This window comes from Ursus arctos, chromosome X, assembly GCF_023065955.2.
Source record: "Ursus arctos isolate Adak ecotype North America chromosome X, UrsArc2.0, whole genome shotgun sequence".
Lineage (NCBI taxonomy): Eukaryota > Metazoa > Chordata > Mammalia > Carnivora > Ursidae > Ursus > Ursus arctos.
The window spans coordinates 30973427-30978395 of NC_079873.1; the positions used below are offsets into that span (position 1 = coordinate 30973427).

Here is a 4969-nt window from a genome sequence, read left to right on the forward strand (position 1 = left end):
TTACGCGGTACTTGAAATAGTTAAATCCATAGAGACAGATTATGGAATGGTAGTTTTGAGGAGCCAGAGGAAGGGGGAATGGGCAGTTGTTGTTAGTTGTTATGCAAGGTGAATTAATTCTAGGTATATCCTGGGCAGTGTAGTGCCTATAGTCAACGATACCGTATTGTATACTTAGAAATTTAATAGGGTAGATCTCATGTTAAGTGTTCTTATCACACAGGAAAAGAGAGAGAGACACAAGGAAACTTGTGATGGATGTTTGTTACCTTGATTGTGGTCATGGTATCAGAGATGCTTGCATATGTCCAAACTCCTCAAATTGTACACATTGAATATGTGCAGTTTTTTGTGTATCAATTCTACCTCAATAAACTTGTTTAAAAAATTCAGCTCAGTGAAATTCTAAACTGGTTTTCCAGCTTTTTGTTTATGTGGGAAATACAAAACTTTCTGGCAGATAACTTGAAATACAGAGTTAGCCAAAGATATATGAGGAGATATTTGAGAGGCAGCATAGAGATAGTAAATGTTTCTGCTTATCGTTCACATTTTATTTTTTTCCAAGTTTTTCCGTAAGAAAAATCAGGGAAGGCTTTCTGTGGTGGAAAAGTGTGACACTGTTGCCATATGTTGAACAATTAAAAGTTATGTCTTATCTAGAAAAATACATTTGAAACATGAATAATAGTGGGGAGGGAGTTGAGAGGTACATGCCAAAAGAAAAAAAATGATGGAAGGGTATCTAGGTTAAGGCTCTTCCATTATTTTTGTTGTATTAAAGATAAGATATAAATAGCCAGGTTTATGTCTAGAAATTCCCTACATTAATGCTATTGGGTATACTTTGGAAGTAGATGAAATTCATGAGGTGAATTATCATTGCAAACTCTGAATTTTTCATCCCTACCTCTCTATGAAGAAGTTTGGCTGCCAGAAGTGAAATGTTAAAAAAGGAAGAAAACTCTGTTGCAACAATCAGCTATGTAATAATCACTAACAGTTTTGTTAAAAATATGACAGTAAGGGGCTCCTGGGTGGCTCAGTCGTTAAGCATCTGCCTTCGGCTCAGGGCGTGATCCAGGTGTTCTGGGATCGAGCCCCGCATCGGGCTCCTCCACTGGGAGCCTGCTTCTTCCTCTCCCACTCCCCCTGCTTGTGTTCCCTCTGTCTAGCTGGGTGTCTCTCTCTCTGTGTCAAATAAATAAATAAAATATTTAAAAAAATTAAAAAAGAAATATGACAATAAGAACCCCCTGCGTTTTGAGTAATCACATTCATAATAAGAAGGAAAATGAGGAAAGCTCTTTATTAATGAGCCAAACCCATTTCCTGAGGGGCATATACATTGACTAATATTAGGATTTAAAAATGAAAGCATTGTGGCTACTTTTTATTTTGTGCAAGCAGAAAATGAACAGAGGGATAATACAAAAAATAGCAATAATTGGAAGTTATTGAAAAATTGGTGGGTGCAATGGAGAGTATATTGTGCTTGACAATGGATCTTTCCAAGAAATCTCTGATTTTGTAGTGGAAGTCTCATTCCTGCCCTCCTCCCCACAGCCCCCTGTGTTCATGCAAGATGATGCCACAGTCCTCTGGGGAGACCAGATCCTCTCCCCAACTTACTGCTATTTCAATCTGGCTGTTTGGAAATGTGTTCCTGTTGCTGCCATGATCTCAAGATGCGTCGGGAATGTTGATTTTCCAGCGTGTTCTCTCAAACTTGCCATTTCTCTAGCAGTGCATTTCAGCGAATGTAGTAAGAACGAACTGTATTATCCAAACACAGGGCAATAAAATCCCAGCTGGGCCTTCTGTCAGCAGCAGGCGTCTCATCGTGAGCGCCCCCATACTATCTGGTTTGATTGTGCCCTAAACTGCCAGAATGCCAAGAAACTTCCGTCACAGAGATCACTGTGAATTGGAATGAGAGGACTTCTGTGATCTCGAATGAGAGGACTTGGAGATTAGTCTCTGCATGGCCCTCGAAGCCTCCTTTCCTGGACCTAACCTTGCTTGGGGTTTGAGTTGGTGACATGCTTGCCTTTATTCTCTTCCCTTAGGAAACAGCGACAACGCAGGTGCATGGGGGGTTTATTGGCTCCCTTCAGTCAGACACACTGTAGCATGCAGGTGGGTTATTTCGAGAGAGGCACAGAGAGATTCTCTTTTGCGCAAATGAATGTCTCTATTTTATTTTAATCTAACGAATGGAATGAAGTAAGACAGCTGGACAGAGTAAAGTGGCAGTGTTATAATCATGATGTATTTCTGCTCTATAAATCCAATCTCATGAGTAACGTGAGCCTGGCTAGATGGCAGACACACTCTCTTGCTGGAGACCAAGAGTCACACATTTTGAACGGGCGTGCAAGTGGCAGAGCAAGATATGCCACAGTGAGGGTGGGTGACATTACAAAAATAGCAAATAACAGTTATCTGAGTGGGCTTGCCACCCTTGCAAGATGTGATTCCCCTTCTTTCTGTCATGCCTCCTTCCAGACTTTCACTCATGTCTTTACTCGCCATGCTGAACTCCTAAGTCAGGCCCAAGATGTTCTATTACTAAACTGTTTTCACGACAAATGGCATAACCCATAACAAAGTAATACTGGATTATAACCCAAAATATAAAACAAAGATCTCTGAGTCCATACTAAAATAAATGATTGAATAAACTGGGGAAAAGAGACAAATCTCCTGTGGCAAAAAAGTCTAAATAATTTTAAGTAGATACTCCACCCTCAGGGAGGTGGAACGTGACTCCCACTTCTTACGTGTGGTCTGCTCATGGTGACTTCTTTCTCAAAAGTACTGTGATAGAAAGGAGAGAAAAAGAGTAACTTTACAATGGAGAAACCTGACAAACACTACATCAGCCAGGTGATCAAGGTCAACATCAACAGTGATAAATCATGCTGATAGCATGTACCCTGGATAGGATGTGTGAGAAAGATACTTAACCTCTATGATCTTCTTTCCCAAAACTCCTACCGCTAGTCTAATCATGAGAAAAACATTAGACAAATCCCAATTGAGGGACATTCTATGAAATACCTGACCAATATTTCTCAAAACTGTCAAGTTCATCAAAAACAAGAAGAGTCTGAGAAACTGTCACAACCAGGAGGAGGGTAAGGAGACATGATAACTAAATGTAATATGGTATCCTGGATGTGATCCTGGAACAGTAAAAGAACAGTAGGTAAAAACTAAGGAATTCTAAATAATCACTTTAGTTAGAATGTATCAATATTAGCTCATGAATTGTGACAAGTATGCCATATTAATGTCAGATGTTAATAATGGGGGAACTGGGTATGTATATGGTCTGTATACAATCTTGGCAGTTTTTCTGTAAGTCTAAATTTATCCTAACAAATTATTTTATAAAGGGTTTAAAATTCCCAAGAACACACAACTTTACACATGTAAACTGGGATTCAAATGTAGAGTTTTCTGATGCAGAATTCTGTACTCTTTTTATTACACCACCCTGCTTCATTTCACAAGTCCCTCTAGGGTATACTATGTGTGGCTATTTTTAGTTTCCAAAAATATCTTCATTTTATTTTTAAAGATTTTATTTATTTGAGAGAGATAGAGCATGAGTGGGGGTGAGGGGCAGAGGGAGAGGGAGAAGCAGACTCCCCACTGAGCAGGGAGCCCTACTCGGGGCTCAATCCCAGGACCCTGGGATCATGACCTGAGCCTAAGGCAGACACTTAACAGACTGAGCCACCCGGGTGCCCCAAAAGAGCCTCATTTTAAAAGAGTGAAACAAAAGAAGGAGGTAGCAGCTCCTGTCCAGTTCTGCATTTAAGAGTGGAAAGGGGCATAACGAGGAATCAACATTAAGGAAGCAATTTAGTAAGTGCCAAAGACTCCTCAATGTGTTTGCATGTGTTATATTCTCTAATTCTGATAACAATACATGGATATTTTTGTCAGTCAAAGACTCTGTCAACTGCCAAGTAACAGAAAACTCAACTCATTTTATTCTTTTCTTGTCCTCTCCCCCATTATATTGGCTTCTTTACCCATTCTGCTTACCTTATGAATATGACATGGCTAATCTATGCCAGGCTCTTGTCCATTTAATAGACAGGAACAAGGAGTAATGAAGCCAAGGGGAGGTACCTATCTCAGAAAAGTAAAATATTTCCCCGCACACTACTACTTATAGCTTTTTTTTTTTTTTTTTTTTTTTTTTTGATGCGGTCTAGACATGGGGGCGTGAGACGCGGGGAGAGCCAAAAAAGCGCACTTACCCCAGGTGGGACTCAAACCCACAATCCCTGGCTTAGGAGGCCAGTGCCTTATCCATTAGGCCACTGGGGCCCGTACTACTTATAGCTTATTGACCAGAACTGTGTGAAAAGGGAAACTCTCATGGCAAAGGGATCCTGGAGAAGCAAATATTTAGGCTGAACATGTTGCCTGAACAACGTAATGGTTCTCCTAGTAAAGAATGGAGAATAGATCCTAGGTAGGCAACTAGCAGATACTGCCCTCCTTTCTATTGTATATATGAAGAATTTCATAAGAATTTTTTTATAAGAAAATTTTGTAAGAAACTTGAAGCTACCTTCCCAGATCATAGATAACAAGTGGAAGAGGTGAAATTTAACATAGAGCTGACTAGTTGAAAACATTTGCTTTTTCCTTCAAAGAAGACTGGGAGAACAAAAAAGTGCTTTTTCCTTCAAAGAAGACTGGGAGAACAAAAAAGTCTACCTACCCCTTTTTGCCTAATGAATCACTTCTTGAAACCTAAAGAATAGGTTACTTACTTAAAATCACATAATTGGTGGAAAAGCCATATTCGCACATGATCTTCCAGATTTCTTCCTTTGTAAATTTTTTTTTAATTTTTAATTTTAATTCAATTTAGTTAACATATAGTGTATTATTAGTTTCAGGGGTGGAATTTAGTGATTCATCAGTTGCATATAACACCCAG

The 4969-nt window shown here is 39.4% G+C and overlaps 1 non-coding gene across 1 annotated transcript; it reads right to left on the minus strand.

Moving 5' to 3' along the window:
* Positions 1 to 4274: 4274 nt before the first annotated feature.
* On the minus strand, positions 4275 to 4347 carry TRNAR-CCU (transfer RNA arginine (anticodon CCU)). The gene has a single exon. It is a non-coding gene; the product is annotated as a tRNA-Arg (tRNA).
* Between the last annotated feature and the right edge of the window lie 622 nt (positions 4348 to 4969).